At 37.4% G+C, this 15487-nt stretch overlaps 1 protein-coding gene across 15 annotated transcripts in view; it reads left to right on the forward strand.

Moving 5' to 3' along the window:
- The window catches only part of dnc (phosphodiesterase dunce), a 551064-nt gene that overhangs the window by 523822 nt on the left and 11755 nt on the right, over positions 1–15487 (forward strand). The gene's annotated exons all lie outside the window — the stretch shown is intronic.

The following is a 15487-nucleotide window of genomic DNA, read 5'->3' on the forward strand; positions in this document are numbered from 1 at the left end:
TTTCGACTTAATGCGAGTGGTCGCTAAATCGCCTCTACCTTATTAAGGGTTAAAAGAAATCATAATAGTACTATTTCATAGTATAGGTACTTACACCAGTCATATCATGTCTTACATCACGTCAAACAATCAAAACATTCAAACAAGAATGTGTAGGTTGGTACATTACTATATCTCATTCTGTTTAAAAATACTACCCGTTTTAATTAATAACAATAAATTTTAAAAGTGATGTGTGTCCCACAAGACAGCCCAAAACAAATAAAATAAACCCATCTCACATATAGCTCCTATCTATAAGTTACTTGCGAGTTTTTACGACTTGAAATAAAGGGGGGGTTCATTTAACGATATGCCGGTCATTCCAAGATTAATCCGGAAATCCCGAGGTAAACTTCGCCTTTTATTACAATACTAGCTGGTGCCCGCGGCTTCGCCCCCGGTGTAGTTTTTTTTTAATTTTTTAAATCGTTTTTATAAACCTTCTTCTCCTGGCAATAACAAACACAACAAAAGAAGAATTAGCGAAATCGGTCCAGCCGTTTACGCGTGATGCCGTGACCAAAGGAAATAGGGATTCAATTTATATTATTATAAAAAAAAAGATGGAATCAGTAGTGATTTGACCTCGTTTTAGATATGTTTTATCAATATAGACATAGCTCATGACGCGGGCAGCCGTCACAGAGTCCAACGGCGATCATGAGAATAACAATATTATATTTATATTATTACTAGAGTTTACCCGCGGTTTCGCATGCGTAATCTATTCGATCTGGTAGTTACAATTGAAATTCCGGGATTTGGTGGTGTTATGTTAAGACAATTATCTCGTGGGAATATTGGAATAAAAGTAGCCTATGTGTTATTCCAGACGTCCAGCAACCTACATACCAAATTTCATTACTCTTAGCCCAACGGTTGTTATTTCCAGATTTTATCCCTATCCCGTGGGAATATCGGGATAAAAAGTAGCCTATGTGTTATTCCAAATGTCCAGCTATCTACGTACCAAATTTCATCCAAATCCGTCCAGCTATTTTAGCGTGAAGGAGTAACAAACATACACACGCACACACATATACTTTCGCATTTATAATTATAATATAATAATATAAGTAGGTATAATAAGTTATAATATTATAAGTAGGATAAGTAGGATTAGTAGGATAGTCAGTCACCTGCTTATAGATTTAGTGAATAATGTTTTTGATCATCGTATCAAGATACCTAAATACGAACTTTTCCGACAAAATACATTATTCATTACTTCTGTACAAAAACAATGATAATAAAAAATCACAAAAGGTTTACAAACACTGTTTCTTATGCATATTGCTCTTGCTCGTTTGCCATCCAGTCGATAAAATAAAATAAAAAATATCTACAAATCTGCAACTGGAGTGCTGAAAACGCCGATGGGCGTCTGTTCTGCAGAAGCGTCGGCATCGCAGCAAAGTACGTAATCTGGCGCGCGGCAATGAATGGGTTAAAGAGCTTTACAGACTGCAATGCAGGATAATGAATAGATTTCTTTTTCCCTGAATGGCAACACTGGCATAGATAATAGATCGCTCGTTTTTGGCTCGAAATTCGAACTTGTGATTTTATTTTGCTTAATATACAAAATGTACACACCCAATATCAAATTTTCTCAAGTTTTTCGCGATTCCCAAGGTCAAAGAATCGAATTGCTTTAAAATTTCAGAGAAATAATGCGTTGTTTGGGAGAAACGTGTCCAAATGGTGTTGTAGTGCGCCATCCTGCTCTGTCTCGTTGTTTTTTTCCCGTTCTAGCGGTTCTCGTTTATTATTATAGTATTATTGTACTATTCTTACTACGCATGATTCGTTGATTTATGAACGGTCGCTCATATGAAGCGACTGAAAATCACGCTAAAACGACATGGGCAACGGAGCTTTTATTAGCGCCGTTCGACACCTATTTGCTAATCGTCACTTAATCTTTTATCCATACAAAATGGTGCAGGAAAAATACTTGTCGCACACAATCTGTCGTGTAGAAATTGTCGTAAAAAAAGTACACAGTATTTGGACCCACTGTTAGCAATGTTGATTAGCCTCAAAATTGTACCAGATCGGTGGTCTCAATTAAATTCGAACCATTCTGTTTTGTTGATAACAGTAACAGTTGATATTACGAGTAACTGTATATGCTCATATTTCTGTGTTGTATTCGTTTTCGTAAATCAGTTAAGGAAGTAAATACTTATCAAACAAATGCCAGAAAAAAAACTCGCGGCACGGCGCCACTATTTCTAACAAGGTAAAAACTGTAAGGTGTCACTATTTCTAACAAATACTCATCATTTATTCGCGTGTAGTAAGAAAACCAGCATTTAATATATTTTATTTCTTTAATTCTTTTTTTATTCTTTATTCGTCTGTTCGGACAGGATATAGTGCATCATCATTTGTATTTACTTGTAATGTTATTTTAACGTCTAACGTATGTTTCATTTCCACGTCGTCTCATTCGTTAAAACTTCTTTGGTATCCCCGTACTTTCCTCACTTCTATATTTTTGAGCGAAAAATAAAATGCGTCTAATAATTCGTTACGCTGTCAAATGAAGCCCACACATGACGGTTTCTCCCACTCGCTTGCGTGCCCTTAACTACACCTGTATTGCCAACACAACTTAAATTAAATAAAGTTTTTTTTTAAATATGTTTCAGTGATGCCTAGGAAAAAGATTCTAGCATTCGTAAAGGTCTTTAAAATGTTTAGAGATAATTTTATTGTGTTTTGGGGCGTAGAATAAAATTATGTTTAAACTTTTGCGTGTGTAGTATGTTATATGTAGCTAAGCTACCAACGTATTAACGTTTCACTTCGTTACTTCATATATTTAGAGCATCAATATGAAGATAGTAAACAATAACTAGACTTACCTACTTAACATTAAACCAACTGAAACAAAAATCTAGGTTTCAGGATTATAAATGACTTAATCGCTGTACGTAGTGAAAAATACAATTTTAGAAACTATTTAAATATACTTAACAATACTTACAACTGCAATTTTTTTATATGTGTATTTCAGTAGTTTTTGACTTCATCAAAAATACGATTGCTGACAAAAATCTCGATAGATTATTTTTTTGAAAAAAGAGCCTTCATTTACACGTTAACCAAATATATGAAATATTATGAATATCAACACAAAATTTGCTTTATTAAATAGTTTTTTAGTAGATTTAGATTTATGCTTCATAGATTTTCAATAGGTTGAGTACATCAATCATACCAATTTATTTCGTCTTTGGCAAATAAAAAAGGTTCTAGCGCGCGGCGGCGGCGAAGTATTGCCAGTCGCCAGTACATCCGTGTACGTAGTCGACGACGGACCTGTGCACATTTTTCTAACGCGCTAGTACTACTTTTGAGAGAAATAATATGGGTAATCGCAGTATTAAAAAAGTTAGCGAAAGGGAAACGCATAAGTAAACTCAGAGCACATATGAGAAGCATTAGAGTACCTAAACGGTAAGTACCTACCACACACTAAATCGACCGGCGGAGTCGGCCGAGTCAGCAGGGCTACTACGAAACTCCAAACTCGAAGTTCGTGTCGTGCGGTCCCTCTCGCTCTCGTACTAAATAGTCAGTGGCGTAGCTAGGGCCCTGGGCAATAAAAAAATGGGGCCCACTGCTATCAAAACTGGTAAGTTTTTTGAAGTAAAATCATTATATATAAAATAGTTTCTAAGCAACTTTATCATCAGCTATAAAGCAGAATTTCGAGGGCCCCTGAGCTTGAGGGCCCCGGGGCACTGCGCCGCCTAGTCCCTTGGTAGCTACGCCACTGTAATAGTATAAGTATCAGAGGGACCGCAACCCGAACTTCGAGTTTCGTAGTAGCCCTGCTGAGCGGATTTCACATTCGTACTACGACGCAAGCTGGTTGGCGCTCACGGATGCGGACGGCTTCGTCAGATTCTACCGCGACTGCCATAGGTACAAATTGTAGGCACGTTGTATAACCTATACTACTCACGGCGAACATGCGGCGAACCTTGCGGCTACTACGAAACTCGAAGTTCGTATCGTACCATCCCTCTCGCTCTCGTATTAAATAGTATAAGTGTCAGAGGCACCGCACGACACGAACTTCGAGTTTCAAGTTTCGTAGTAGCCTTGCTTGATCCCTGTGGCAGATTCACTGACATTTCTGATAGTGACACAACAGTTTCAATTTTCTCATTTAATTGCAGGCAAAGGTTAATATCTTGCATTCAGCCAAGTTATTTAACATAAATTATTTTAATAAAATAAGATGGTCGCATCCGAAAGCGCTGGTAGTTTAAAAAATGACGTGTAAAAGTGCCCATTCCGGCTATTTACTGATAAACGATTTGATTTGATTTGTTAAAAGCGAACAGACAACTTTTTCTTTACTGTTTTATGATATGTATAGATTTGCCTAGCTTGTAATCTAGATTTTCAGATTAAAATAAAATTGTTTTTTTTTTTATTTGTATTGATTTACCTATGTATTTTCATTTCGTCTCTCACATTACAAATTAAACTGTGGGCATGAAGAGGCATAAATTATTTCTTTATTACCAAGACTATTTACATTAAACGAAGAATTTCTTAATTAAACCGAAAATTGTGTAATTATAATTTTAACGAAAATCCGGAACTCACATTAACCAGAATACGGATACGAACAGAATAAGGCCGTCAACGGGCTGCGTGACAGACGCGCGGGCGTTGCGCTGGACGCCCCGCATTCGCCTCCGCCGCGTCGTCTGCTTCACCCTCAAATACCGAAAATTCTTCTATAAGCGCGCCTTAATCTACTGAAATAAATAAATTCTAATAGATTACAAGCCAGATGAATACGTAAACATAATTAATCGTCATTAAATTAAGGTATTATTTATAATCCTTTCCGCAAGTGTATTATTTACGCTATGCTGATCAGTGATTATTTAATCATAAAATATGATTAATAACAGCAAAAAAAGCAAATTAAAAATAAAGTTGAATATACAAAAGTTTCCGTAGAAACCGATCGTCATAAAACCAATATTAACTACACGTGCATGAAAGTCTTCACAAAAATGTTGCAATGGTTTGAAACGAACGTTATACGCGAAACTCTGTACCTATTGCGTCACTGAAATGCCTATTTCATGGCTTTGATAAAATACAAGACTGTTTGGCTTCTATTTGCACCCGCACGAATAGTAAACGATAGGTAGTTAATTACTTGTCAATAGATGAAAGCCCTTCATGCGCGGATATTGTGTTACGTTTAGATATACATATGGGATTTCCAATATTCCCGGGCATGTATTAATACTGAGCAGAGTTTCCCGTTTTGGTACGGAACTGTGTAGCTATGTTGGTTCCTACTTAATTGTAACGTCTCTATCTATAGATTAGGTTTTACATCACTCTCTATTATTGTGTTTTCTTGGTGCACTATCGTTATTGCAACATGAAAGTCTATTGACGGCCACCAACTAGTAATTAGTTATTGGCAGTTACATCAGAAAACCCCATGTCTCACTAGTTAATTGATATTTAATTAGCTACCATCTTATAATTTGTTCCCACGAACCTGAAATGTTTCAGTGTCTACCTTTCATTGAATTCGTCTCATAGTATTGATTTCAATCGAGCAAAAGCTGCTCACAAAAACCAATTTGATCCGGTAATTGATATTATCGTAAAAAGGGCAATGGTCGGGCTTTCAGAACACAGGGAAATGCTTTTTAAGCATCATCTGAACCTCTTTTTACCCGACTGCGAAGAAGTTATGTGCTTGACGCGTATGTATGTATGTATGTCTATTCCTATGTCCTCTCGTAACTACTCAACGGCTGAACCGATAATGATAAATGATACGTCATTGGATTCGTCTTGATGACGCGAGTGATACTGGGTACATGAAATTCTTGAAAAATCAAAATGGCGGACTTTTGGCGCCAAATTTTGTTTAAAAAAAAGTTTTTTACTCAAACCAATCGAGTGGGGTATCAAATGAAAGCTAATAATTAGCCCATTCTAAATATATATGGCTTATAATGGTATTAACCTACCATTTTCACAGAACTATTAAAAAGTGTGAAATAAAACAATAAATTAAAAAAAACCCCGACTGCTTTAAAAAATACTAAAAAGAAGAGCACAAGTCTAGTGGGCTAGAACTTTTTTAAGTAGCTAACTTAAAGTTCAACTGTCGGGACCACTGACGGGACCCATTTAAATCGTGACGTTTCAAAATTTTTACCTGGGTCCCGACTGTTGAACTTTAAGTTGTTGTTTAACTTGTGCTCTTCTTTTTAGTATTTTTTAAAGCAGTCGGGTTTTTTTATTTATTGTTTTTTTTTAATAATAATGAACCGCAGCCTCGAAACGTCCGACTGTGCCTCATTCTCAGTGACTGACCCCTGGTCCAGTACAGATTAGGAAATTATAATAATAACTAGCTTTTTCGCGCGCTATTCCCTCGGGAACTGTGCATTTTCCGGGGTAAAAAGTAGCCTATGTCACTCTCGGGCCCATGAACTATCTCTATGCTACAAATCACGTCGATCCGTTGCTCCGTTACGGCGTGAAAGACGGACAAACACACAACCATACAAACAAACTTTCGCATTTATAATATTAAGTATGGATGATAATAATAATAGTAATTTATTTCGGAATGAATACATATGTTGTTAGCTACAGTTGACTTAAAGCTATTGTAAGATTATATTATACTATACTTATATTAAGTGCCCCGTTCATTTCCTACGCATGATGCCTTTATCCCGACAACGAACAATCATAAATTGATTTTTATAACACGACACGAGTCAATAATTGGCCGCGTCACGCCTAAATCGTTCCGAATTTATAGCTGAAGGCTTTCCCGGTAGCGAGCCCGTATTTGATACTCGTTCATCGACGACACTCTCCGTATCGTAAACATTATTACACAACGCAAACATATTACGCGTCCTGTAAATAGGTACTTTGTGCTGGGTTTATATCGGATGGAGATAGGCTTGGTGAGGGCTCGTGGCTACGGTCACGTCTACTCCGACCGCGACCAGTTCGTATTGTAGACGACATTAATTCGTTGGATATGTGTTTCATGACACATTATTTGGGAAAGCCGTCTTGATTATCACGTAATGTGAAAGTCACTGGTACTTCAATTAGGTTTCCAAAAAGCGCTACTTTCTACCTACTAAACACTGTTCGGAAAAACACATCGGTTATGACATGTAAAAAGTCCAACAAGGTGTCATTGACACAGAACACGTTGATACACCGCACCGTTGGTCGTGTCGTGGTCGTGGTGGCCGAGTGGTTTGACATATGGCCTCTCAAGGAGAGGATCGTGGGTTCAAACACCGGCTCGCACCTCTGAGTTTTTCGAAATTCATGTGCGGAATTACATTTAAAATTTACCACGAGCTTTACGGTGAAGGAAAACATCGTGAGGAAACCTGCACAACAAACCTGCGAAGCTATTCAACGGTGCGTGTGAAGTTCCCAATCCGCAGTGGGCCCGCGTGGAAACTACTGCCCAAGCCCTCTCATTCCGAGAGGAGGCCTGTGCCCTGCAGTGGGACGTATATAGGCTGGGATCATGATGATGACGTTGGTACACTTTTCGCTCTATCTTTCCCCACCATATTCTGCCAACGCCAATTGGTATACCAAATAATGACGACACAAAATTAAATTTCAGTTCCACGTTCACTCATTAATTACAAATTATCATAAACGAGATTGAAAGAGTTATTGCTTCCTGTGACAGCCCAATAAAAATGTAATAATCGTTCTTGTATTTCGTTATACCATGTAGTTCGTATCGATAAACAAACCTAAGCGTAATAAAGTTTGAGTAAACACAACGTATATGTATATAATAAACGAATGAATGCTGCAAAAAATGTAGGTCATGGTTAGCAGTATGTAGATGCTCTAAAAGTAACAAACAACTGAACACACACGCAACCGATAAGTAATTGATATAATGATAATACATACAGCTGCAGCCTACAAATGACTGAAACAACTAAGATTGGTTTTTTGGAATCTTTTTGTATTTTTTATTTCAATTCCAAATTTTTACTTTTACGGTCATCCCGTAAAACCTAAATTGAAAATACAAACTGAAATATAGATGCACAGAAAAACCAGAAAAATCCATCACTGGGAATCAAACGCAGGTCCTCGGTATTCCGTACCGCGTGCTATACCGCTACACCACTGATAGTGGAAACAACTGTCTAATTAGCAAACCGTTTAAATACTCTTCAGCAAAGTGGTTAATTTTTCGACTAGACTTGAAATTTAAGCGCAGACTTTAACAAGTAAAATCTGGAATCTCGTTAACGTAATTCAGACCAATTGGCTTGACCGCACAAGACAAGTCATTTCCACCTATAACTAGGTGATTCTGGGTGTATTCGCATCGCTGACCATTACCATTTTAGTGAGTATAGAGACGGCAACTACCGTAAAAAGTTATGTACACAGCTGTTATGTTCAGGAGCAAAGCGGTGATGTTTTTGGTCACCACTCTTGCCAGTAGGTGTTACTCGAATAGTAAGGTTTTCTGTTGAATTACGTAGCTCCCTTCCAAATCTGTGCATATGTACATCGATGGCATCAAATATTTCTAAGAAATCTATTGCATCCATCATTATAAGTACACAAACATTAAAATGCTAGGTACCTACTGGTCCCAGGTCTCATTGTTCAAGCAATTATTTCGCAGCATTCAATTTATTCGTGCATAGCTGCCAATAAAATGAACATTGAAATTTATAAATTCTGTATCGTGTTTAATAAATACGGTAAAACAAAATTTAAACAACAAAGTTTAATTAATACGGTCCTTGTCCGACACAATGCATAAATTGGTCCGATTCTGAAAAATACGGCGAATCGAATTTGTGTTATGTGTTTTTCCTGAGAGTGAGATTTTAAATGTGCGTGGCAAGTTTTATGAAATTTCGTGACGCATAAGTGAAAACACGGGGTTGAGGTCAAAGTCAAATTAGCATGAAAAACAAAACACTTAATAGATCGAACCGAAAGGGACAAAGCAAATGATTCATCGTGTGGGTTCGCCTTTAAGTCTGTAAGTCGCAATTGTGAGAATGTTTCTGACTTGCATAAATTTGTGCTAAATATGGCTTTTATAACAAAGAATACTAACACGCAATAAAGTGGGATCAAAAGATATCCAATAGATCCTTTTACAATTATAATTTTGTATGCAACCGTTTTAACAAACCGTTCTGATCTCCAATCTATATTTCAATCCTCTTTTTATGAGCCAAACTTTGTATAATCGATGCTGAGAATAGAAGAGATTCCTTTCTAGCGGAATATTTACGAAGGATCTAAATTAAAAAGGTCAGTTGATTGAGCTTTCAAGTTAGGTTCAACTTGAAAATATTTTAGTAATGACCGGAAAAATGTAAACGAATATTATAGTTTTAACTTTGGAACAGTCAAAGCTTAATGAGTGGGTGCGTAGGTAACTGACCGTTCCACTGTAGGCAAACTTTAGTGGCATTACTTTATCCTAAGTCAAGCCCTGCTATCTTAATCTCCATTTGACGTGAATTATCAAACAGTATAAAACTGTTTTATCTGTTTCTATTTATGGATGTTTGGGTTTATTCCTACAATTCCACCTACAATACGATACCATTTTTACATTGCTTATGATAATCGCTAATCTTGATGATACATGCTTGTAAATTAATAGGTTACCATCCGGATAAGTAAATATTTGTCACATATGCTGAGTGGGGTCCACTTTATACTATTCGATGTTATTTTTTTTTGTTCTCTCCATCTAATGTCTTTTTATGTGTATCGAATATGTGTATATAAATGTTTCTCTCTCTCTCTCTCTCTCATATGTAGAGTGGAATTCTTATCCATACCAATATTACAAATGCCAAAGTACTTTGTTCGTCTGTCTGTTTTGTCTGTTAACACTTCATTTCTAAATCGCTGAAGTGATTTGTAGATGAAACCTGGTATGGAGATAATTTTAGACCTTGGGAAAGACATAATTAGGATAGTTTTATCTGGGGAAATTGCACAGTTCCTGTTGTTACTGTTACTGTTGGCGCATGCAAGCGATCATAATTTTCGGTTGAGTTGATCGTCAGCCTCGTGTTCCCGATAATAGGACACTTGGCATGTATAGTCTGGAGATGCCGTTTCAAATCCCGTCCGGCACACCCAAAAAACTATGCATCTTTCTTTAATGTTATAGTTATTAATTACTGCAAAGATTAAAATTTGTTGCTCTGCTGTTAAATTCCACTGAGATATAATGCCTACATTGCTCAACTATGATTTGGCTTGTTTTTATGTCAACGCTGATGGAAGTTTTCTGCTGATTATTTCATAGTAAATCTAGCTATTTCCCTGTTATAATTATAATTAAATTATTTTAGTACATCACTATAATTTATTTGTTCAGCGCGATCCCGCCTGTTGCGTATTTGTTTCTTAGATTTACATAGAACAAGCCAACCGTTATAGATGCCTAAGGAATATACGTGTCCCGTATTTGATTATTCTAGAATCATGCGAAACATACGATTTTATTTATCTTTTGAGAGACTCTCCACTATCACTAAGTGCCTGTCGCATGTCTCACTACGATTGTACGGAAAATATGGTCAAAGTTTTTGAGGGTTAGATGCGCTGTTTATCGGCGAGTCATCTATCCTAAACTTGATTTATATGGATTAGGCAACTATCCCATATCGAGGAAGAATCTCTCAAATTATAGAGGTCAACAAAAATCGTTTATACTTTGTATGCATCAAATATAATGTTGTTTCTTTTCTTAATTTAGAAACATAGAACCAAAATACTTGCGTGTTTTAAAGATAATATTTTACTGAGAGATGTGATCTAATTTAAAAAATGGTGACATTTGTCCCGAATTTAGGTACCCTTACTAGGTTGGCAATGGATGAGACATAATAATATGATAGGGCTTACTTAGTAAACTGTCAGTCTGTCTGTTTGTCTCTCGGTCTGTCTTTATTTCTTATTTTAGCGAATATCACGTCCCGTGTCTTGTTTTTGTGGATCTTTAAAATATATCACATTTTTAAAGTATCTATTGAATTTTTTCATGGTGAGAGATAAATAATAGCAACACCATGGACACAATATCATTTTAATACGTTTGTATTTTCTTGCTGACCACAATTACCTTAGTTACTGTGACGTATTTAACCTCTATAAAATCCTCTTTCCTGTTTAATATATTGGCATGGCAGCAAAATTTATAATAGTACATTGTGTCTTAAGGGCGGTAAATAAGAAATTACGAACGAGAGTCTATTAGAAGCCCGAAGTCGAAGACTGAGGGCTTTAATGAGTCGATGTTCGTAATTCTAGTACCGCCCGTGCGACATACAATGTTTTTCATCACATTTGCGAGTAAAATTTTATATTTGTAAAAGAAAAAATATAATTCTTCCAAATATTGGCGATACCTTAGGCTGCGCTCTGGGCAGCGCCGCCCTCCCTGCCCCCTCCCTCAGCATGCGCCGCAACGTGCGTGTGCATGTGGTCCTGCAGCAGGAGCGCGCGCATGGCGCAGCGCAGCACCATCAGAACGGGCACTGACTCATTTACCGACCTTGGGCTTCATGACAAGAAAATTAGTACGCGCAATGACTCATTTACCGACCACTGGTTTCATGACAAGCAAATTACGGTCGAGGGTTTTATTTGGGGGGTTGCAGGCAAGGTAGCCTGCATGTTATGACACTGTTTACGAGCAAGTGTGATGAAAAATAATTTTAAAACCCAATTCTACGGTAAGCTCTTGGTAAAATCTAACCGCAAGAGCGAAAAGAATCTCGTAGTAGTGTAGTGAGGATTATTTATTTCCTGTTAAACGTCACTATTGGGTCGCGCCTTAGTGACGTCGCGAGCGAAATCAACACAGGGTTACCCCGTGATTCAGGGAATAGCATACCCAAATAAAACATACGTAAGAATTCGTGCTAGTTGATTTACATTGCGTCGCTCGATTACCTATAACTGTTTAGTACCGCAGCCCCGCAATACAATGCTACTATTATATTACCTTATTTTTTACATGCGTTATCTGGGCATTAGAGTCACAGTGGCGCCTCATTCCTTTAACTTCGGGTAATTCCATTTCTTAGGGCGCCGTCTCAATTTTTACCCAGGAAATTTTTCTTTTAAAAGATACCGCAGCCAAGTGCAAGTCGATTACTCGTACCGAGGGTGCCGCATGTTGAAATTAAAATAAGTAGAAATTATATTATAAGTTTGCACTGTCTTGGCTCTAGCTGTTAAGGTACAATTTTTTAAGAATAAAAAACAAATACCTACCTATGGCTTGACGCTGTAAGAGCTCGTTCCCACTTGTAGGATATCAGGCCCGGATTTTAATCGGATGTTCCAGTGCCAGAACATTCTAAATGAAGCTATTCACTCTTGCCCGGTGCTGGCATGAAATATCGGGTGTTTTGCAAGCCCTCTACGGCCGGAAAAATCGTGTCGGGTCTCGCTCGCCTATGAGAAAGTATAACGCTGTTCACATTGGTTAGATGTCGGGGTTGACCGTAGGCCCGTAGCAGCGCCAGTGGCGCCAGCTGCGATCGTAGCCGACAACCGAGTAATGTGAACAGAGGCGCCGAGAATCGATTAAAATCCTGACCTGACATCCGACAAGTGGGAACCAGCTCTAACAACTCGATTCTCACCCGGTCAACCATTCTACGTAATGTCACAGATGATTAGTACCTATAGCAAAGCTTAGAAACAGGTGTTGCATCCGAAGACATACCTAACTGGTGTTTCTCACACTGCAGGATGCCTGACGAAAATGATCATTCCGCGCTACTTATATTTTATGCAAAATACTGGGAGATTTGCCATGTCCTATTTTGATTCTAGACTTCTTATAGTTTTTCCAGGTTTCCTGGTAGAAAACTAATGTTGAACGCCATGTATGCATTAAGTGGGGATGGAGTCAATGATTTGATCTGTTTTCTTGAATGGCTTTATAAGTATTATAATAAAATCACAAAAATGCCTCTTAGAGATTCATGATAGTAACGTAGTCTTAACTATTAAGTAATCTGTGCTGATACGGACGGGACGTTTAATTTTTTTTAGGTACACAGCTAAAGAAGGATGCGTGTGTAGTGTACCAAATCAATCGGTTTAGTAGATTCGGAGCAAATTAGCTGTCACAATTGGACGAGAGTGACAGATAAACAGACAGACACATGGTTGATCCTATAAGGGTGCCATTTTTCCTTTTGACGCATGGAATTTTAAAAACCGGCCAAGAACGTGTCGGACACGCCCGATAAAATAGGGTTCCGTAGCCATTACGAAAAAGTTAATTAATATTTTTCAAAGGATTTCGTATTATGTGCGGAATATTCCAAGTTTAGGTATATTTTATACCTTAGGCTGCTATTAACTCTTAAACTACTAATAATTCTTAAGAAAACTTAACCGTTATAGTTTTCCTTGTAAGTTTGATATACTTACTACCATCCTGATTTTTTTCAATTTTTTCCATCCACCGGTTTAGATTTTAGAGGGGAGGGGACGCTCGATTTTAATGAAAATTAGCACTTTAAAGTTAAATATTTTGCAAACACATTACTGAATCGAAAAATTGTTTTAGCAACCCCCTAATGGTTATAAAAGACCTATCCAACGGACCCCACACTACAAGGTTGGATGAGAAAAAAAATCACCCCCACTTTACGTCTATGGGAGGTACTCTTAAAAAGTTTTTATTTGCATTTTATTATTGTACCATTTTGTCGGCATAGTTTACATATATATGCGTGCAAAAATACAGCTTTCTAGCATTGATAGTCCCTGAGCAAAGCCGCGGATGGACAGACAGACATGGCGAAACTATAAGGGTTCCGTTTTTGCCATTTTGAGTTATTTTCCCTTGTTATAAGAAATTCTGACAGAGTATTGGACGATATAATGCTGACGTTTTCGAGCCATAATTGAACTAAGAGATGAGCACTGTTATTATTTTACCGTGTAAGTATCTGTCACGTAAAATACCAATGCCATTTAATGATTTTGCAGTGCAAGTCATTCAGCACGTACTCCTGAATCTAATTGCGTGGCTAACAGCTTTTACTATTGGTTTCCTCTTGACGAAACATAAAAGAAACTCTTGATTGGTTGGAATCATGGTAATAGTAGGTACCTGGGCGACCGAGCTTTGCTCGGGCTAAAACTCGTTAATAAGCGTTTTCCCAGAGACCGAAAACCCCTACATACCAAATTTCATCAAAATCGTTGAAGCCGTTTCCGAGATTCCCGAAATATATATACATATTTATATATATATAGAATTGCTCGTTTAAAGGTATTAGATTTGTGTGATTATTCTATTAGGTATTGTTAATTCTATTCGCTTTTGAATCATTAAGAGCGAACAATAATATGATTATCCGTAAGGATTTCTGGATGATCAATAGAATCCAATCAACCTCAGTTGGCGTGCAGAATTAGTAATCGGCCACAATCGATAGGAATTAGTACACAGACATAAATGCCGCGATTGCCTTTCCAGCCATCTTCTAAAAGTAAACATGGAACAGCAAATTTTATCGAAATTACGTCTTGAACACTTCACTTTTTAAAGAAATGAATCACTTCTTGGAAACCTGACTCGTGTGTGGGTTATATTTTTTTTTTAATTTTCACGCGAAATCATCCCCACTGACCGAGTGACCGTCATTCCACTTAACTAATTTTAAATCTTTGGACACTTTCCAGGATTCCCAATAGAATAATTTATCTACAATCTTTCATTACCTCAAAATGATTATGCAAATGTATGTTCCAGTGAAGTGGCTTTGTTCTCTACAAAATTCAGAGAATCTTATATAAGTTATCCGCCGCTGCGACCTACTTTACAAATGTGTTGTTATTTGGTTTGTTTTAATGTAAGTACGAGCACAAAACGACTCTCACTGACCGAACAAAGCCGATAGCATGTCGTCAGAGAGGCCCGGAATCACTGTCCCGTGAAGTGACACTCAGAATAACTCACGTTTTTATGCAACTATGTACCTAATTGTGTTTATTATAAAATCAGCTTCGTTCCTTTTGGTTAAATTTAACTTTTCATTTCCTACGACAGGCGGAGGTGATTGTTCTTGCAAAAAACGTCTATGACCAACGATTATTTCACGTCGAATGATCTAAAAATAGTTTTGGCCAAATACCGAGTATAAGTTTTAGTAGAGACTACTATATAGAGACACATGCAATCAAAAACGTCACATTTACCTCGTGTTAATTTTAGTGTTGCCAACAGAGCTCTGATAGTAATAGCATGGTAGGCATTAAGCTTATTCGGTACAACGAACGCCATCACCACGAAAAGTCTTCGTTAACGATTTAGGCACAAGTGTTCGATTTTCAGTCCCTG

The sequence above is a fragment of the Choristoneura fumiferana genome, chromosome 12, assembly GCF_025370935.1.
Source record: "Choristoneura fumiferana chromosome 12, NRCan_CFum_1, whole genome shotgun sequence".
Classification (NCBI taxonomy): domain Eukaryota; kingdom Metazoa; phylum Arthropoda; class Insecta; order Lepidoptera; family Tortricidae; genus Choristoneura; species Choristoneura fumiferana.